At 40.9% G+C, this 21807-nt stretch overlaps 1 protein-coding gene across 1 annotated transcript in view; it reads left to right on the forward strand.

Moving 5' to 3' along the window:
- Positions 1-2569: 2569 nt before the first annotated feature.
- Positions 2570-21807, forward strand: part of arhgef10 (Rho guanine nucleotide exchange factor (GEF) 10) — a 305202-nt gene continuing 285964 nt past the window's right edge. Inside the window, exon 1 of the mRNA XM_078213587.1 lies at positions 2570-2663. The gene's annotated coding sequence lies outside the window, so the exon portion shown is untranslated. The remainder of the gene's footprint in view (positions 2664-21807) is intronic.

Raw genomic sequence — 21807 nt, forward strand, 5'->3', positions numbered from 1 at the left:
CTGCAGCTTTTAGCAGGTTTCTTTACTTTGAAACGTCTCTTTTGGCTTTGCAAACGATGCTGGTACATTTGGCCATGTTTCTGTACAATCGGCTACAATAAACAGGATTTTGCAATTCATCTAAACTGTCGATGGGCAGAGTTGGACAGCTTCCACAAGTCTCAATTACAAGTTCCGAATTTAGTCGAGAATATTACAGTTATTTACATATTGAAGTTCCTTAAATAAACTACTTTTTTTTAAATGAAAGAATGGAGCCAACTTCATAAGCACCGTGAGAAAACAATTTTCTTTCATCTAAAAATGCTGAAAGATAAAAGTGAAGCCGTGCTGGAACTGCATAGTAGATCTAACAGCATCAGGGACAAATTGGATTAACAAAATTAAAGTTTATTTTTTAATCACAAGTAAGGCTTACGTGAAAATGAAGTTCCTGTGAAATTCCCCTAGTTTTCCCCTAATGTTTCAGGTGTAAGGAAACAAATTGCACTCAAACCATTTTGCTGCCTTTGACCGTTTCGCTGTGTATTCTTCAGTTTGCATCTTCAATTTCCATTTTCATAATCTTCAGCCTTTAACTTTCTGAAATTTTCAGCATAACGGAAAGATTGGAGAACGTAAGAACATAAGCAATAGGAGCAGGAGTAGGCCATCTAGCCCCTCGAGCCTGCCCCGCCATTCAATAAGATCATGGCTGATCTGAAGTGGATCAGTTCCACTTATCCGCCTGATCCCTATAACCCCTAATTCCCTTACCGATCAGGAATCCATCTATCCGTGATTTAAACATATTCAACGAGGTAGCCTCCACCACTTCAGTGGGCAGAGAATTCCAGAGATTCACCACCCTCTGAGAGAAGAAGTTCCTCCTCAACTCTGTCCTAAACTGACCCCCCTTTATTTTGAGGCTGTGCCCTCTAGTTCTATTTTCCTTTCTAAGTGGAAAGAATCTCTCCATCTCTCCCCTATCCAGCCCCTTCATTATCTTATAGGTCTCTATAAGATCACCCCTCAGCCTTCTAAATTCCAACGAATACAAACCCAATCTGCTCAGTCTCTCCTCATAATCAACACCCCTCATCTCTGGTATCAACCTGGTGAACCTTCTCTGCACTCCCTCCAAGGCCAATATATCCTTCCGCAAATAAGGGGACCAATACTGCACACAGTATTCCAGCTGCGGCCTCACCAATGCCCTGTACAGATGCAGCAAGACATCTCTGCTTTTATATTCTATCCCCCTTGCGATATAGGCCAACATCCCATTTGCCTTCTTGATCACCTGTTGCACCTGCAGACTGAAGCTGGGGTTGTCTTCCTTAGTAAAGAAGTTAAGAAAAATAAAAGCAAAATCCTGTGGATGCTGGAATCTGAAACAAAAACAGAAAATGCTGGAAAATCTCAGCAGGTCTGACAACATCGGTGGAGTCTGGATCACTCTTGGACAGAACATGCGTATGTTTCTGTAGAAGGGTCACATGGACTTGAAACATTAACTGTGTTTCTCTCTCCACGGATGCTGCCAGACTTGCTCGACTGAAGAAAAACATTGATGAATGTTAACAATCAGGAATCGTTTGACAGCGTAAATAAGGAGAAACTGCTTCTAGTGGCTGTGGCTGAGAGGTAGGCAACACAGATTTAAGATAATTGCCAAAAGAGCCAGGGCAACCTGTAGAATTTATTTTTGAATGCTGCAAGTTTTAATCTGAAATGCACAGCCTGAAAGTGATCCAAACAGACTCAATAGTAACATACATAATTGGACATATACTTCAAGGAGGGGAAATTACAAGGTTGTGGGGAAAGAGCAGGGGAGTGGAATGAATTGGATAGCTTCATCAGGAGTTGGCACAGGCATAGAGACAAATAGAATCATGGAATCATAGAATAGTCTTGGCCCATTTTGCCCATGCCAGAATGACCTCCTTCTGCCCTGTATCATTGCATGATTCTATGATATCCAGCTTCTGTGTTAAAAATATCATTGAGCATTAATGGCAATTGTTTTGTGGCGCTTCTCATTGCTGAATATTACAGAACGTTGTATGATTTACATGGGGATGCGTAATATATGGTTTTAAAGAATTTAATGATTTAAAGCAAATTACACGTAAATTAATAATAAATTATTAAAGGAAACAAGCAATGTTCTTTTAAAATAGCCTAAACAGGGGAGGGGCTGGGTAACTGCGTTGGCTGATTTGTGAGCACAATTCTCAGAGCTGTCAACTCACTGTCCCATTCACCCTGTGCCAGTGACTGAAGAATGTAACAAAAGGCGTTGCCCCTGTGCTCCCTGCACAGTTACAGCCAGGAGGAAGTAACATCTGGCCAGTGTGTTCAACTACAACTACCGCGGCCGCCTGGCTGATTTTCCTCTTCCTCTCCTGCCTTTTGTATCTGTAGAGAGAAATCCACAAATCCAGCCAAAACCAACAACTGAGACCCACTCAGCCTGTGGCTTGGCTGAATGAATGACAGGCGCTGGAGCCAGTAAGGGGTTGCGGGAAGCAGGAGCAGCGGCCAGTGAGAGAGCGCTGAAGGAGGTGGGAGCAGTGCTTTACCCGAGAAGTGGCAGCCAAAAGCTACGGGACTGACAGTGGAAGGAGCTGGAACTGAGTGGCTGAAATCGTGGCAAACTTGGACTTGAGACAGAGATGGTAAGTCTGCCCAGAAATTGAAGGAGAGCAAACAACATCAGCAGCAAAGAAAAAGAAAAAAGCAGCACCCAGCGACGTTTCCCTCCCCCCTTTCTCTTGCATATAAAGGTTTTCTGGAAAATTAATTAAACAAACCCACCCCTAAAAAAAATCGGCTGAGATTTTGTCGACATTCTGGGGAGCTTTCTGTAGATGAGAGTCCATGTGGGAAAGGAAGGGCGGCTTGAATGCGGAGTTTGCTGAGGTGGGATTGCAAGAGAGACAAATCACAATAGTGTTCAAACTGTCTCTATTGTTCGGCTTTGGAAAGTCAAAGCGTTGCTATGGTTCGGGTACATTAGAAGTTGGCATTTACCCAGGGGAAGCGGCTTGTCAGTGCAGTAGGAAGGACGAGTCTTAATTCTGCATCATTCCTTTATTCACTCTTCTTTCCAGTGCTGGTGAACACCGGGACCTCCAAATGTATGGGAGCGATTTAAAAACGGAACTTTTCCATTGTGTTGCTTACAGCAGTTACCAAAAGAACTGGTAGCATCCAACAGTTTTTCTTTGCAACTTTCCTAGCTTCTTGTACTGTATTTGCTTTTTTTTTAATGCAATGGAAGTTTCTGCTATCTGAAACTCCCTGAGTATTTCAAACTGCAAGAGCAAAACTGGGCCTGCAAGTGAATAGCCTTCAGCTAAACGATGCAGTTTCGTTTAATTCGGTTGTTCAAGGTGGCATCATTGCTGCGATTTATTTTTTAAATGTACAACGTAGAGCTCTCTCTTGTGTTTTTAAATCAAAACAATCAGCAAAGCTTTCTTAGCCTATGCTGCAGATTATGTACAGGGCAAGTATCCTGTAAAATAAGCCGTTCTGATACTTTCAAGGCCATTACATATAAGAGATAATGGACTAAACTTTATTTTGGATATATGTAGGACACAGTCATGTCGAGGTACAAATTCTTCCATATTTGGAAGTACTCCCATTGCAGCTTCTGTCTTCACAATGAGTTTTCTTGGTATTTTAACTGTCCATTGTAAAGTGATTTAAAATTTCAAATGCTGGGTACGTTTGGGTTTGAACTTTCTGGGCTAATGTTTAAGGATCGTGTTCCTTCATTCACCTGCTAGCCTTACACCAAGTTGGACCAGTGTATCCACCAAGAAACAAGTTAGGTTACACCAATAATATTATTCTATTGGAAACCACTCTTAATTCCTCTGTAATAACAGTAGATACAAGTTGTTTTGTAATATTGTGTTCCAATGGATGTATATGATGATAAAGTAGTCTCTGAGATACTGAATTACCGAAATCAGCGCCTTTTGTCATACACTGCCATATTCACAATAATTATCAGAATTGCTTTTGCTTGAGCCACAACTTTGATCTCTCAAACCCTATGTGCCACAGTGAATTAGGAGCTTGAATGCGTTCTTGTAGAATGTGGAATGCTTGTGCTTGGCATGGCACCATGCCATTCTGCTGATGAGTTGCCAAGTATAAGCCAAGCAATCCCTTAGTAGGAGAGGAAAGGAAACCTGAATGGTTTAGCATTGGGTCACATTGGCACATCTCCTAATCGGAGGTTATGGACTGCTGATGCCTTCAGAGGAGCTCTTCCATCTGCCCTCTCAATTGAAGTGTGATTGATGAAATGTGTGAAGTCAAAAATGAAGAATACAGTTTTTAAAAATTAATTTTCAGCTTGTGTTTTGGATGATTGTTTAAAATCATTTTGTATGCTATTTTATGTTTTCTGTACAAGAGTAGACAGATAGCTTTCTCCCAAGCTACTGCTCTGGAACCACCTCTGAGAAGGTGCTTGATGTAGGGACAAGTTGGCAGTTACCTATGCACGAAAACAGGAGCAGGCCATTTGGCCCCTCTCAAGCATGCTCTCCCATTTTGTAGGATCATGGATGATCTGATTGTGTCTTCAAAGCCATTGTCCTGCTTACCCCCTATACTCTTTGATTAGTCTTAGCCAAAAATCTATCTAGCTTTGTCTTAAAAGTTGTCCCTTCAAATAACCTATCATGGGATTAATGCTGGGCTCTTGCTGTCTTCTCATTTTCCATCGTCTGTAAATTTGAGATCATTCATAACTATGTTAGCCAATTCCTAACTGGCAGTATTTGTCCCATTCACCCATTATCTCCTATGTTCATGGACCTACATTGACCTCCATTCGAGCCATGTATTGATTTTAAAATTGTCATGCTCTCTGCAGCCTTTGACATGATTGACCACATCATGTCTCCATTGTGCCGAGCTTTCTATTCTTATCATTCAGATTATAGCCAGAGTATCACTTACCATTGGCTTCTCCTGCACTGTTACCTCTGATATCCATGAAGGATCGATGCCAGGCTCCCCTCTTGTTCCTTCTCTTTGTGCTGCCCATCAGCAACATCACCTGAAAATGCAGCGTTAGTTTTCATCTGTCCCTCATGACATCCAGCTCTACTTTACCACAACCTCTCTCCATTCTTCTACTGTTGCTAAATCATCATCACGTTTATCTGAGAAATTTCCTCTAATTAATTATTGGGAAGATTGAAGTCATTCCCTTTGTTCTCCACTCTAAACTCTGTTCCTTAAGACTCCATTCTTCTCCCTGACAACAGTCGAAAGCTAAACCAGACCATTTGAAAACATGGTGCCATATTTGAAGCAGAGCTGAGCTTCCCACCACATCCATGCCATCATCAAGACTGCCTATTTCCATCTCTGCAACATTGCCTGTCTTTGCCCTGCCTAAGTTCACTTTCTGCTAAAACCCTAATTCATGCTTCTGTTACCGCTATTTAAATATTCTAATGAGCTCCTGACTGGTCTCCCACATTCTATCCTCTAAACTATAGATTAGCCAAAGCTCTGCTACCTGCTGTTAGAATGTAACCGGTGACAACTTTGATTGGATGCAATGTGACCAATGGGAACAAGATGTAAGGTCAGCTGACCCAGTAAAACATGGAACCAATCACAGAGTGATGTAATAGTCAGCTGACCAGCTGATTCACTATAAATAAGGTACTATGTAGAATTGAGGGGAACTTGGAGTGGCCCAGGGCGAGGCCCCAAGTTTGGAGTAATGATGTTTCTTTATTAAACCCTTTCTTTGATTTATAAGTTGGAGTAAGTTTTGTTGTATTTTCATTAGCTGCATTTTGAAGAGTTCCTTCTGAAGAAACACCTGTATCCTAATTTGCACCAAGTTCCGTTTACCATCTTGCTTGCTGACCTGCATTACCTCACAGTCAAGCAGTACTTTGATATTAAAATTCTCTTGTCCCTCCATGCTCTCTCTTTATTCCTGTAATCTCTTCTAGCCAACAACCCTCTGAGGTACCTGCGCTCATCAAATTCTGGCTGCGTGAGCATCCCTATTTTAATTGCTGCACCCTGCCTTCAATTATCCTGGCCCCAAGTTCTGGAATTCCTTTCATAAACCTAGCTACCTTGCTTTCTTCCTTTACAATACCCCTTAAAATCTATCTCTTTGACCAAGCTTTTGAACACCTGGCCTGATGTCTCCTTATGCGGCTTGTGTCTAATTTTCTTCTGTAACACTTGTTAGAAGTGCCTTGGAACATTTTATTATGTTAATAGCACAGTACAAAAAGGTCATTTTCAAATCCCACCATGGCCTCCACTTTTAATGTCTAATCTCCTTCAACACTCTGCGGTACCTGCGCTCCTTCAATTTCGGCTTTTTGAGCATTCCTAATTTTATTCACTCCATCATTGACAGTTATTTTGGAATTATTTTCCTAAATCTCTCTTTGCTCCTGGATGCTTCTGAACCAAGCTATTGTTAATCTGACCTAATAGCTCCTGATATGGTTCAGTGTCAGAAGGGTGAGGCACCATGTGAAATTCCTTAGGGTGTTTTGCTGTGTTAAAGGTGCCATGTCAATATAGATTGTCATTGTCATCATCAGTGCTTACAGCTCCCCTTCTCTTCTGGTACGGTGAGCCCAGTCAGGTCAAGAAATGATATGTCCCCACTATGCTGCTGCTACTTTACTTTTTAAAAAAATGTACCTTTCCCCTCAACTCTGTCTGCCATCATGGCTGAAGGGACAGTTAAAGATTTTTTTAAATCTCTTTTTTAAAGATGGAAATTATTATTATAACATTGGAACTCCTGTCCTTTTGTGAGTTAATGGATATGATGATGATAGTGAACTCAATAGATAGTGGTAGAGAGATTTGTGATTGGTCGTAGCTTACTGGGAAACAATTAAGTACATAAAGGTACATTTTATGTGTAATGCATTTGAAATGCAGAAGTTTTTTTAAAAACCTTCACTATGTTGCAATTAAGAGGTTTGTAAGATTATTACAATTTGGGAAGACGGATCACCAGAACAGAGTTTATTGCTGATCATGGATTTAAGAAGCTTTTGGAAAACTGAAGAATGCCTCTGAAGGCAGTCACTACTCAGTGAAGCAGCAATATAGGAATTCATTGGAAGCTGTGAGCAAGTGTTGACTATTTGCTATAAGGACTATAATTCCGTGGGGAGTGTGATGAGTAGTTTACGAGTAGCCTACAAAACGTAGATAGTGTATAGTCAGTAGTGCTTTTAGCTATTTGTTACAGTAAAAGGTTTTAAATGAGAAATCTCGTTGGGTCATTCTTTCAGCTATCAAATGGAAGTTCAAATCTCTTTCTGAAAAATATTGGTCTCTGCATGGATTGTAACAACTAGTCTTCATACTCTTGATTATATTGGCTTTGATTAGTTTCCTTCTCTTCATGGATTCAAGGATGCCTGTCCTTGCTTTGAGATCCAAGTAAACTTTTGATAAAATGCCCAGTGAATGAAAATGGAACTTTATCTGTTAATTGTTTTAAGTTTGTACCTTCATAAAACAAATAGTCAGACTGCCATCAAACTCCTTGATTGGACCAAATAAGAAGTGTTCAACTTTGTAAGAAAGAAACAGATTACTTTGAATATATTTTTAAATACGCACGCTTCAGCAATAGAAAGATGAATGATTTCCAAGATCTTTGGACATCCCAAAATGCTTTATGGTCAATTAAAGTTGGATGTTTTCTCTTGTGAGAGAACTAGAACTAGGGATCACTGTTTAATAATAAGGGGTTGCTTATTTAAGACAGAGATGAAGATAATTTTTTTCTCACAGAGGGTTATGAGTCTTTGGAACTCCCTTCTTCTAAAGGCAGTGGAAGCAGAGTCTTCGAATATTTTCAAGGCAGCAGTAGATAGATTCTTGATAATCAAGAGGGTGAAAGGTTAACAAGGGTAGATGGGAGGTTATAGTCTGATTAGCCATGATCTTATTGAATAGTGGAACCGGCTTAAAGGGTCGAGTGGCCTACTCCTGCTCTGAGTTCATATGTTATGTATTTTTGAAGTATAGTCACTGTTGTCATTTGAAAAGTGTGGTAACAAATTTGAGCACAACAAGCTTCCAGAGTCAGCATTGTGATAAGGACCAGATAATCAGTTTTAGTACAGTTGGCTGAGGCATAACTATTAGCCAAGACACTTGTGAACTGCCCCTTCTTATTTGCAATAGTACCATGAGCTTTTTTATGTTCACTTAAATGGCATGACCAGGCCTCAGAAGGTACCCCTGACAGTGCAGTGCTCCATATGTACAGCATTGGAATGTCAGCCTGGGTTATGTACTTGTGATTCTAGCATAGTACTTGAACCTTCTGGGTCTGAAGCAATTAGCCAAGGCTCACATTAAACAATGTCAATCTGACTGGTTGTTTCTCTTAATTAATGCACAGAATGTGTGCAATAATTGGCAAGACCAGCACTTTAATGCCAATTCCCAATTGCTATTGAAAGATGGTGGTGAACTGCCACCTTGAACCATTGGAGGGTGTGTGGTGAAGTTACTCTAACATTGCTTTTAGATAGGCCCAATAATGATGAAGCAATGGTGATCTATTGCCAATTCAGGTTGGTGTGTGACCTGGATGGGAATTTGTAAGTGTTAGCATTCCCACATGCCCTTGTCGTTCTAAGTTGTAGAAGTTGCAGGTTTGAAAGGCGCTTTTGAAGGTGAGTTGCTGCAGGGTATCTTACAGGTGGGACATATTGCACGCACTGTACTGAGGGTAGAAGGAGTGAATGTTTAAAAATGGTTGACTGGGTGTCTATGAAGAACACTTTGTCCTGGAGGGTGTTGAACTTCTTTTGGGGCTGCACTCATTCAGAAAAGTGGAGTGTCTCCATCACACTCCTGACTTGTGCCTTGCAGATGGTGGACACACTGGTGAATTGGGAGGTGGGTCACTTGGCACTAACATCCAATTGCTCTAGGTCTAGTAACCACAATATTTGTATGTTTGGCCAATGGTGAGTGACCCTCAGAATGTTGATGGTGAGGGTTTTAGCAATGGTAAAGCTAATGAATATTAAAGGGAGATGGTTAGATTCTGTCTTGAAGTTGTTCATTGCCTGACCCTTGTGTGGTGCGAATATTACTCGCCACTCAACAGCCTCTGCCTCGCAGTTGTCCAGGTCTTGCTGCATGTTGCCAACTGCTTCATTATCTGGATAACTATAAATGGAGCTGAACTCTGTGCGAACATCAGTGAATATCTCCACTTCTGACCTTGAAGAAGGTCATTGATAAAGCAGCTGAAGATGGCTGAGCCTAAAACACTAAACTGAGGGAATCCAGCAGTGATGTCCTGGGACTGTGATGATTGGCTTCCGACAACTATCTTCCTTTGTGCTAGGTATGACTCCAACCCGTTAGAGTTTTACCCCAATTCCCATTGACTTAATTTTGCCAGATTCCTTATTCCACACTTGATCGGATGTTGCCTTGATGTCGAGGGCAGTGACTGTCCACTCACCTCTGGATTTCAGCCCTTTTGTCCATGTTTGCACCAAGGCTGTAACTAGACCTGTAGCCAAGTGGCCCTGGCAGAACCCAAACTGAGCAACAGTGAATAGATTATTGCAAGTAAGTGCCTCCTCTCGTGAGATTTTCTAATTGTCATCTGATTTACTAGAAAAATAAAAAAAAGTTTGCTGGAAAAAAAAGCTACTGTGACTTCCTAGACTTTGAATATTACTTCCCGAGCACAGTAGATTTATTTATTCTATTCATTCAAGGGATGTGAGCTTCATTGGCTAGGCCAGCATTCATTGCCCGTCCTTAATTACCCATGAGAAGGTGATGGTGACACACCTCTGGAACCACTGCAGAACTAATCACAGAGTATTAAGTTTGGATTTGATTATTTATTCCTCTATTCAACCAATAATTGTCGAAACTGACAAGATTATTTCAAAATAAGTTCAGTTCAAGAATGTGGGCTACTGATATTTTTTATTAACTGTGACTATTGTGCAACTGGATTTGAAAGGACCACCACCAACTGCAGTGAAGCAAAAACAATGAATTTTCATCACAATACATGAAATATAAGCCCGAATTCAACGGTTCTAATGACCATAAAACTGTCAACGTACGCTTTTATCACTCTGAAACTGACTCCTGTTGGGCTGAATTTTCAGGAAGGAGCAGTGGTACAGCCATGCGTTGAAAATAGTGCTGCCGGAAGGTGTCACTGGATCTTGAAGTCACCTTAGCGCAGTGTAATTTTCAAAGGCCAGGCAAGAGGGGGAGAGCCAGGAATCTGAATGGCTTTAATTAACTTTAATTTAATTCAAGGAGCTTATTAGAATCCTACAGTACAGAAGGAGGCCATTCAGCCCATCGAGTCTGCACCAACCACAATCCCACCAGGCCCTAGTCCCGTAACCCCATTTATTTACCCTGTTAATCCCACTGACAGGGTTAATTTAACGTAGCCAATCAACCTAATCTGCACATCATTGGACAGTGGGGGGAAACCGGAGCACCCGGAGGAAACCAGAGCGCACACGGGGAGAATGTGCAAACTCCACACAGACAGTGACCCGAGGTCAGAATTGAACCTGGGTCCCTGGCACTGTGAGGCAGCAGTGTTAACCACTGTGCCATCATGCCACCCTAAATGGGTGGGGAAGCTGTTTTTCAAATGGGAAATTGCCAAAGCCGGACAGGCTGGTGTGTGTGTGTGTTAGTGCAGTAAGAAGTCTCACAACACCAGGTTAAAGTCCAACAGGTTTATTTGGTAGCAAAAGCCACTAGCTTTCAGAGCGCTGCTCCTTCGTCAGGTAAGTGGGAGTTCTGTGTTAGGGCACAGCTTTTGGCTTCAAGGAAGGCAGCTGAAAAAATTTTTCTTAATATCAGAAAATATTTTGCTGCCGGAGATTTTGCTGTGAGGTCAGGCACACTGGTGATTTGGCTGGTTCGCTGAGCAATAAGGCTGAATGCCTGCCTAATTTCTTGTGCATGGCAGTGACAGGGTCTGTATTGGATGCCAGCTGCTCTTGCTTCAACTGGCATTTCTGAGCTCTCCCCAGAGCTGGGTGCTCAGCTTGCCTCCAGCCCCATTAAGGCATTATTAGTATTTGGGGATTGTGTTCCTCACACACAGAACCAACACAGATGTGGTATGAGACCAGGACTGGAAGTGATGTGAGAGTCTGGTTCCCGATCCAAATTTGAAAATCAAGCCCCACATATGTGCAGACTTTTTCAGAAGTTGATGTCAGTGATTCTATATGTCTCTGAACTTACCCTCTTATGCTATTAGTCTAGCTGTAAAAACCCTTGAAAAAGTTGCACTTTGTTGCATGGGTTATAACTTAGTTTGTAGCTGCAGACTAAGTTCATAAATATTGCTGAAAACCCACTATGGTCCTGGGAAGCTAATTTTATCTTTGTGATTAATTTTTTAAATGTACCTCAAGGTTGATATTTCAGCTTTTACTTTTACGTGCATTTCCCAATCATTTATTTTGCTCTCGGTAATTCAGTTTTGATTAAGTTTTACATTCAGTGCATTTTACTTCCTGGTTTGCTGTCTGTGAGAATACTTCACCATGATTGACTCCTTGATGACATTGCTGCTGCTGGATGCCTGAAGACCTCCTTGACTTGACAGGAGATTCAACCTGATGTCAGGAAAAGGGAAATGCATGCCACAGAGATGATTTCATCTTTGTGGGCAGCTTTCTTTGAGGTCAGTGACAACACTGTCTCTTGGTCGCTAACTGTGAAATCTGGACCATTGAATGTGATGAAGTCTATTCTCTATATTAATTTACAAATGCTTTGCATCATTAGAAACATCATTAGAGTTAACTCACAGGGCCACACAAAACATGTAGTTTTTAACAGCAAGCCACTAACTCAAGTAAGACAGTTTAGGTGCTAGGTTTTGGTTAAGGTTTGAACGTATGGTTTGCAGGATAATTGGTGGGACTTTTAATTCATTCTTCAAGGGTCACTATGTGTCATTCCAAACATCTTATGAAGCTATTAAATGTTGCCTACATTATTCCTTAAACATTCTTTAATGCACCCCTTGCTTAAATTTGTTGAGCATGGCTCATGGAAGCTCCTCAAAGTCTCTTCCTTCAGTTAAGCATTCCAAACTGTTATAACCTATGAATGACTGTTGCAATGAGTGAATTTAGAGTGGTGCAACCCCATCTTATCTTTGTCTCTGTATAATGTTTAGCTTTAATTCCTGTGTGGAAGCTTACCCCAGGTGAGCAGCTAACTATTCAGAGGTAATGCTGATCAGTCAGTGATTGAACCTTGCAGCCAAGAGCTATAAGAACGTTCAGTTTTAGAGTTAGCGTCGGTGTAGTGTGAAAGTGGTTCACTTGAGCTTGCAGTAAATGTCTCTTTGGTGGGGAGAAATTGAGTAATATCTAGTGTTGGTGGAAAGCTTTGTGTCTCAACTTGATATAAGTGTACATTTGATCTAGTTTCAGTGAAAGGTGAATTAATGTCAAAGCATTTGATTTATTCTCAAAACTTAAGTACAGCATCAGGCTTCTCCATGGTGCTCCCTGTGTGTATCACATATTTGAATAAGTAGTTGGAAGAGAAAGGTACTGTTTGGATCATAAGAACAGCAGTGTCCAACCCCCTCTGCCACTTCACTGATCCTCTTTTAACACATTCCTTAAAAGCTGATTTTTTTTTCTATCAAACTTTTGGTCATTTGCATGAATATCGTTTGGGCTTGGTGTCAGTTTTTGTTTACGTAGTTATGTTCCTGTGACGAACCTTGGAACATTTTACTATATAGAAAACACTATTTCAGTATATATGCAAGCTGTTGTTGTTGCCAAACATGGAAAACCATTCATTGTTTTAACCTAAAAACATGGCTTTAATTGCCTGGAAATTCCTCTGGCCTGTTTCTATGAGCAATGGCTGATGTGTTTACTAAAATGTTATTGTGATGATGATAGTGGCTATCAATAACTGTTATGAAAACTAGAATGGTATGCTTTGAAAAACCATCTACTTCGTATAAATCATGTTATTTTTTAGTTTATGGGATGTGGGTGTTGCTGTCAATGCTGAATCATCCCTTCCTTCACAGCACATAAAGAAGCATTATCAAAGTATTCATCCTTGACATGGAATTATTCGGCACAAGTGTTTTTTTGGCCTGAGTCACTGATATTTTGTTACATAGTAGACAAAAATGTGCAGCATATGTATAACTCGTGTTGTCATGACCATGTGAGGAGGGAAAAAAAGACTCCCTTTTCACTTCAAGTCTGATCATCATAGGCTTTTTGTGAATTTATAAGGATGAAGGTTTTACTCTCAATGTCTGTGCTTTACTATTTATTTATGTGCTGATTGTAAAGAAACTCGTCTGGCAAGCTTTCTTGAGTTTAAAACAAAAGGGGTTAGTTTTTACTGAGTTAAAAACTTACCCAGGTAAAGATATATAAAAAGATTTAAAAAGATGAACCCACGCCTGATCTTCACACACACACACACACACACACACACGCATGCAGAATTACCAGACATACAGTAAGGAGTTGTTTTCTTAGGCAAGTTAAAGTTCAATACTAAAAGGTTATGAGTCACTTACTGTAGCCTGTGGCTGCGGCAGGTTTTTATCCACGTTGATCTTGACATTCCAGGAATGGAAGCACATGTAGAACTACAATTGCCAGAGATAATTTCTTTTGAATAATACATCTTTTCCATAGGTTGATGATTTTTGCACCTGTGGTTCCTTTCGATGGTGATTCACTATCATTGTTCTAGGTTTGTAACTTTAATACTGATGAAGTCCTGAACTTTGGAAAGGAGAGAAAGGAGCTTGTTACTATTTCATTAGCAGGTTTTTCCAGATTACTAGAGCTTGTGTGCTGTATTAAAAGACATTTCAGAAATGGTTACTCCAGTCACGCGACTTCTCTCCCCATAATAATTTCAAAAGGTACTTGCTTAGTTGAACTGACTGTGGTTATTGTTCTATATGTAGGGGCCTGATAAAATAAGGATAAATGAAAGAAAAATGGAAAGAGTGTGTTTTCTTGAAATATGGGTAAATTTAATGAAAAAGACATTTCCCATTGTTCTTTGTTTTCTTGTGAGTTTCAATATCCAGTTTACTGGGCCAAATACCGTGAACAGATACTGTTTGTTTGAGTGATGTAAGCTAAACCAATCCGTTTTCTAGAGAGCTGCACTTTAAGCCAATCAGATTACTTAGGGGGAGGGAAAAAGAAAAACGGCGGGAAGCGGCAGTGGGGAGACACACGTGGGGAAGAGGAGCTGTTTCCATGCGGTAAAAACCCAGTTTTAACGTCGAGGCAAATAATATTTGTAGACTAACATACTTCACAGTATGGGGACAAATATTACTGTGCAGTTAAAACTCGTGGTTGTCGCAGTTTAGTAACTCGTTTTTTCCAGTTTGAAGTGAAAGGCAGCAAGGTTTAGTCCTGTTTGTTATTTTCATTACTGTTGAGAAAAAGTGTAAAGCGCATCGTCTTGTACTCTCAAGTGTGGACATTTCTGCTAGAAACTGCCGGTGAGGGACAGTCAGCTATAAACGCCGGACGTAGTTTTCACTGAGAAGACGGAGAGAACGAGGATTAGCTGAAGCTAACTTGCTAAGTAGCACTGCCGAGGAGGACAGACTTCAGCGCACTGGACCTGCGTCACTACACGGACAACTTGCTGCAATCTCTTTCCTGCTGCATCATCTTCCCGCTCGCAGACCCTTCTGGACTGTGTGTGTCGTGGTTGCGTGAGTAACTGGAGACTATACTATCAGACACTGAACGGTATCAGCAGTATGTTGCTGAGGGCGTGTTTTCTTCATATGTGCACCAACGTATGGGCCCCAACGTTTATAAATCCAAGCGCTTGGTAATAATTTGAACATTTCTCAGGGTTGAAACTGTTTAATTGAAAAATCTTTAGTTTGGGACTCTTTACCTGTTTTATGAGACGCAACAATGCAAGAAAATAAATTTATTTTTGTTATTCCTTTTGCATGGTTGTCCTGAACCTTTTCTTATTATAAGGTTTACATACTTACCATTTTAGGAGGCACCGCACTATTATTAATAGGTTATTACTCTAGATTTCAACTGCATACACAAATCCTTTTCATTCACGCTTGTACTGACATTTATTGGTAAATAGGAAATTTAGCCCAGCTCAACACCAACCGCTAAGAACTCAGGATCCTGTTAATTGAACATTTACATAGTAGCCCCTTATAACATCAAGCATGTCACAGGTACAGCTTTACTTAACTCAACTGGTCAGAGCATATAGTTGTCAGCAGGGGGTTACATATAGCCTATAAACGTCTCAGCCATTAGCTTCATTATTCATCTCAATGAGATAGGAAGAACACCTTTCCATGTAGTTATAGTCTAAGTAAACTTTCTGGGGGGGATTTCTCCTGTCCTGCCCGCCATGGGAATCATAGTGGGCGAGAGGCGGACCATGCAAAGATCATTGACATCAGGTGGGATTTTCCAGTTTTGGGGTGAGCGCGGACGGAAAATCCCGTCCTCTGTCTCTGCTTGAGAGGTAGCCTCATAGAAATGCAAATATGAGGTCCAGTACAGTTTTCGTAAAACCTACGAAGTAGTACTTGGCATCAGCAGATGTGAAATTCCATAGAAGGATGTTATGGGATGTCTGAATTGTAAACCCATCAACTTCCAATACCAGACAGCAAATGACTTGTGGCAGCCATCTTAAATTGGTGTATTTTCTTGCTTTTAAAAAGTTAGCTTTAAACAATGTAATGTATGTTTGATCAGCCGATGAAATTACTTTGACATCACTCGCACACAAGTCACATCATTGTATGGGCGGCACGGTAGCACAGTGGTTAGCACTGCTGCTTCACAGCTCCAGGGACCTGGGTTCGATTCCCGGCTTGGGTCACTGTCTGTGTGGAGTTTGCACATTCTTCTCGTGTCTGTGTGGGTTTCCTCCGGGTGCTCCGGTTTCCTCCCGCAGTCCAAAGATGTGCGGGTTAGGCTGAAAATTGGCCTTAGTGTCCTGAGATGCGTAGGTTAGAGGGATTAGCGGTTAAATATGTAGGGATATGGGGGTAGGGTGTGGGTGGGATTGTGGTTGGTGCAGACTCAATGGGCTGAATGGCCTCTTTCTGTACTGTAGGGTTTCTATGATTCTATGATCACTGTGACAATGTATAGTTGAATATGACACTGTGAGAATACAGGGATATACTTTAAGGATTTTAATCCCGCAGTAGAGTTTTTTGCCACATGAATCCTACAAATAAAATACTTGAGTATCAATACTGATGCCCTACAAAATAAATTAGCATTCATATTGAAAATGGCATAAAACTATTCATTGAAAGTTCGTAACATTTTTAAGATCTACAATTATTTTATAAATTTGACAAAATCAATCTTGATTTCAAAGATGACAGTTGGTTTTGTATGTTTGAGTGTTATTATTTATTTTTAATTATTCTCAGCTCCATTAGGGGGGACAAAGGAAAGAAACCATTTCATAGGCAGCAGCTGAGTCATCTGCCATATAACTGCAGTTTACTGATTTAAACGAAAATCCATATTGTTAGTAATGGGGGGATACCTCATATCTGACAATTGAGGCAGCTAGAGTTTAGTAAAAGATGTCACATTTCACAAAGATGCCAGGAATTCCTCTGGATCAGCATCTGCAAATCACTGATGAAAAATCCTGGCCTGATGTGATTTTGTTGTGTATTCTGTGATCTCCACTTCATCTGAGTTTCTTTTATTTATCTATAACTTTGCGGTGCAAAATTTGATCTATCACAACATGTCTCACGGCTATGAGGGTGGGAGTTCTTAACATGCATACTTCTGTTGCGCAGACTGCTACTCTGCAATACAGATGCAAAGTGCTGGAAATACTCAGCAGGTCAGGCAGCATCAGTGAAGAGAGAAAAACAGGGCTAATATTTCAAGTCAAGTATGAAGAAGGTATTGTTCAGAAGAATCCCTGCGTCTGCCGCCATGCTGCCCTATTCTATCCCACAGAGGCACTCAAATTCATAAATAGATTATTTTATTGTCTTAAAAAGTATAAGTCAATGCATCTCCTTTAGAAAGCAGATGCACATCATGTTGTTCTGAACATGTTTTCCCACCAGCATGTGGAGAATCTGGCATGAGAGGGGGCAGGCCTTCATCTGCATCCCATTAATGGGATGCAAATGAGGTTCATGCCAGCTTCTGATGGGTTTTCTAACACTAGCAGAAGATCCCGCTGTAAATACACGCTGGTTGAATATGGGCCTCTCTCCATATTCTCCGCACCCCTTCCCCTCACGCCCACCATCAAACACACCGCCAGCGGGGCCTTGGGAGAATTCCTCCCAAGGCCGAAAACCTCTGGCTTGGTTGTGGCTGGGATTCTCGGGTGCTGCTGAAGTGAATGGAGTTTTGGCTATAACTCCAAATTCTCCATTCTCACTTGTAACAGGGTAGCCACAGACGAGACTGGAGAATCCCACCTTAAATCTCTCTTATCTAGAGCAAGATTTACATGTTTATTTTGGAAATCCGGCAAGATGGGCTTTTCACAGCAAACTCTACTTTCTGAAGGAGATGCATTGATTTATACTTTTAAGGCAATAAAATATATAATCTATTTATGTGTTTGAGAGCATCTGTGGGCTATCTCTGTGGGATAAATTAGGGCAGCAAGGTGGCACTGTGGTTAGCATTGCTGCCTCAGCGCCAGAGACGCAGGTTCGATTCCCAGCTTGGGTCACTGTCTGTGCAGAGTCTGCACATTCTTCCCGTGTCTGCGTGGGTTTCCTCCGGGTGCTCAGGTTTCCTCCCACAGTCCGAAAGACGTGCTGGTTAGGTGCATTGGCCATGCTAAATTCTCCCTCAGTGTACCTGAACAGGCGCCGAACTGTGGCGACTAGGGGATTTTCATAGTAGCTTCATTTCAGTGTTAATGTAAGCCTGCTTGTGACACTAATAAATAAACTTTAACTTTTAAAACTTAAGATGCCGAGAATGTGTTAATTTAAATTTGGAGTATTGTAATTTAAAACCTCTCCATGGCTGCTGTGGTTTAACAAAATAATGGGTTGGCCTAGAACTTTGCTTTATTGTTTTATTGTCTTAAAGTTGAAACAGTACACCTTAGAATCATGTATTGTTTGACTTCCTGATAAGTGTCACAATTAAATAAATTTCATTGCCAGTAACTAGAGCAAAATTTACATGTTTATTTTGGAAATCCGGAAAGATGGGCTTTTCACAGCAAACTCTGCTTTCTGAAGGAGATGCATTGATTTATACCTTTTAAGGCAATAAAATATATAATCTATTTATGTGTTTGAGAGCATCTGTGGGCTATCTCTGTGGGATAAAATAGGGCAGCATGGTGGCACTGTGGTTAGCATTGCTGCCTCAGCGGCTAGTTAAAGCAGCATTGCTGCCTCGGCTAGTTAAATCTCACAGGATCCAGGATGAGGTATCTAAATGGATACAAAATTGGCTTCTTGACAGAAGCCAGAGGGTGGTTGTAGATAGTTGTTTTTCAAACTGGAGGCCTGTGACCAGCGGTGTGCCTCAGGGATCAGTGCTGGGCCCACTATATTTGTCATTTATATTAATGATTTGGATGAGAATATAGGGGGCGTGGGGTTAGTAAGTTTGCAGATGACACCAAGGTTGGTGGCATGGTGGACAGTGAGGAAGGTTAACTCCAATTGCAGCAGGATCTTGATCAATTGGGCCAGTGGGCTGACGAATGGCAGATGGAGTTTAATTTCGACAAATGCGAGGTAATGCATTTTGGTAGATTGAACCAGGGCAGGACTTACTCAGTTAATGGGGAGAGTTACAGAACAAAGAGATCTAGGGGTAAATGTTCATAGCTCCTTGAAAGTGGAGTCACAGGTGGACAGAGTGGTGAAGAAGGCATTCAGCATGCTTGGTTTCATTGGTCAGAACATTGAATACAGGAGTTGGGCGTCTTGTTGAAGTTGTACAAGACATTGGTAAGGCCACACTTGGAATATTGTGTGCAATTCTGGTCACCCTATTATAGAAAGGATATTATTAAACTAGAAAGAGTGCAGAAAAGATTTACTAAGATACTACCGGGACTTGATGGATTGAGTTATAAGGAGAGGCTGAATAGACTGGGACTTTTTTCTCTGGAGCGTAGGAGGCTGAGGGGTGATCTTATAGAGGCCTGTAAAATAATGAGGGGCATAGATCAGCTAGATAGTCAATATCTTTTCCCAAAGGTAGGAGAGTCTAAAACGAGAGGGCATAGTTTTAAGGTGAGAGGGGAGAGATACAAAAGTGTCCAGAGGGGCAATTTTTTCACACAGAGGGTGGTGAGTGTCTGGAACAAGCTGCCAGAGGTAGTAGTAGAGGTGGGTACAATTTTATCTTTTAAAAAGCATTTAGATAGTTACATGGGTACGATGGGTATAGAGGGATATGGGCAAATGTGGGCAATTGGGATTAGCTTAGGGTTTTTTTAAAAAAAAGGGTGGCATGGACAAGTTGGGCCAAAGGGCCTGTTTCCATGCTGAAAACCTCTATGACTCTATGTAACAATTTGATATAAAGCTACCAGCATTAGACATGTTACAATTTCAGAGGGTGACTGAAAGAAGAAAAGGCTTGCATTTATGCAGCACCTTTCATGACTTTGGGATGATCCCAAAGCACTTTACAGACAATTATGTGCTTATGTTGTATAATCATTATTGTGATGGAATTAGGAACACATTGACTGTAAGTGTTGTCATTGAATCTCCAGTGCACTGGCCAATATTTATTCCTCCAATAGTATTGCAGAAAACAAATTATTCAGGCATTATTGTATTGCTGTTTTTTGTGGGAGTTTGCTGAGCGTAAATTAGCTGCTGTTTTTTCTACATTAGAACAGTAATTCCACATCAAAATGTACTTCATTGGCTCTACGGTGAGATGTCCAATGGACATGAAGAGCACAATATAAATGCAAGTCTTTTAACTGGGTACATTTAGGTTGAATTCCCTTTGAGGCCAATCTTTTCTACAATGTGGTGCTAGAACAGCTCACACCCTCCAAGTGTGGTCAAAACAGATCTTTGCATAGCTACAAGATGACTTCTAATGCATTGTATTCCATTTTTCCAGATATAATTTGTTTAACCTTGTGATCATTTATTGTACCTGTCCACCACATTTTAATCTATCCTTGGGCTCCCCCAAGTCTCTTTGACCCTCCACAGTTTCTGTATCTTCAGAATTTAGAAAGTATTTTATATATTTTGGGTCCAAAATAGATAACCTTGCGTATGGGTGCATTGAAATCCAATTGTTATAGTTTTGTCCATCAGCCTGATCTGTCAGAAACTCTATGTAATCTTATGCTTCCAGCTATATTGCTCACAATACTGCCTATCTTTGTGTAATCTGCAAACTTTGCTACGTGGCTTTTGTTTCATTATCTGAGGTGTGAACACATACGCCAGGACACCACTAATCATGTCCTGCCAATTAGAGTACCTCCACATTGTGGCCCACTGCCTCTTCTACCAGGTCAATGATGTATCTTCAATTCCATCATCTTTAACTTCGGCTAACAGTTACTTATGAGGGATTTTATTGAATGCCTTCAAAACTGATATTGTCAAATATCTTTTGTAGTGGATGCAGGTTGTCTCCAAAGTTCTCAAATCCATTGTTAAGAGGAAAAGACATTGCCCAATCTGCCTTGGTAGCTCAGCTTGCCATGGGAGTAAACCTGAAGTGAACAGATCCATCCCTAGGACAGGATAATTTAGTTTAGTTTTACTATTTGGGTGCCATTAGTATGTGAACTTTGGAGCAAGCCACTGTAGTAAGTCTAGGTTTGTTGCTGTGGTGCCAGCAATGCTAATTATTATCAGCAGGTTAGTACAATGAAGCTATGACTTCATAATGATTATGGATTCCCATTTTGCAGAAGAATTTTGCCTGAGCAACTGATTAGAATCCCTACAGTACAGAAGGAGGTCATTCAGCCCATTGAGTCTGCACCAACAACAATCCCATCTAGGCCCTTTCCCTGTAAGCCCACACATTTACCCCGCTAATCCCTCTAACCTACGCATCCCTAGGACACTAGGGGACAATTTAGCATGGCCAATGCACCTAACCCGCACATCTTTAGACTGTGGGAAGAAAACGGAGCACCTGGAGGAAACCCATGCAGACACGGGGAGAATGTGCAAACTCCACACAGACAGTGACCCAAGCCAGGAATCGAACACAGGTCCCTAGAGTTGTAAGGCATCAGTGCTAACCACCGTGCCACCGTGCTGTCCAGCTTCAATAGCTTCAATTCATTTCATGTCAAACCTCTGATTACTGAGATTGCTGCCCTTCTTTGTGTCATTTACAAACTTATTGAATTGAATTTGATTCCAATCAGGTACGCGAAAAGGCAGTTATAAATTTCTTATGCCAGTTCTTTGTTTACAAACTTTAAAAGATCATAAATGTACCACACTTCTGAAGCAACTTATATTGTGAGGAGTATCTTGAAATCTCTGATAACCTGATAATTTGTTACATGTTACGATAACCGATAACTTTTAAAAAAAGATTTGAATTCACACTGACTGACTTGAGTGATCACAGAACAAGGTTTGATGTTTCAAGATTTTTACAAACAAACAAACAAACTAAAATCAACATCAACAAAATATTACTTCGGAGACAACTAAAACACCAGATCGTGGAAAGGATGTCCCGCCTTAACTTCCCAGCATGA

Source organism: Mustelus asterias, chromosome 5, assembly GCF_964213995.1.
Source record: "Mustelus asterias chromosome 5, sMusAst1.hap1.1, whole genome shotgun sequence".
Taxonomy (NCBI): Eukaryota; Metazoa; Chordata; class Chondrichthyes; order Carcharhiniformes; family Triakidae; genus Mustelus; species Mustelus asterias.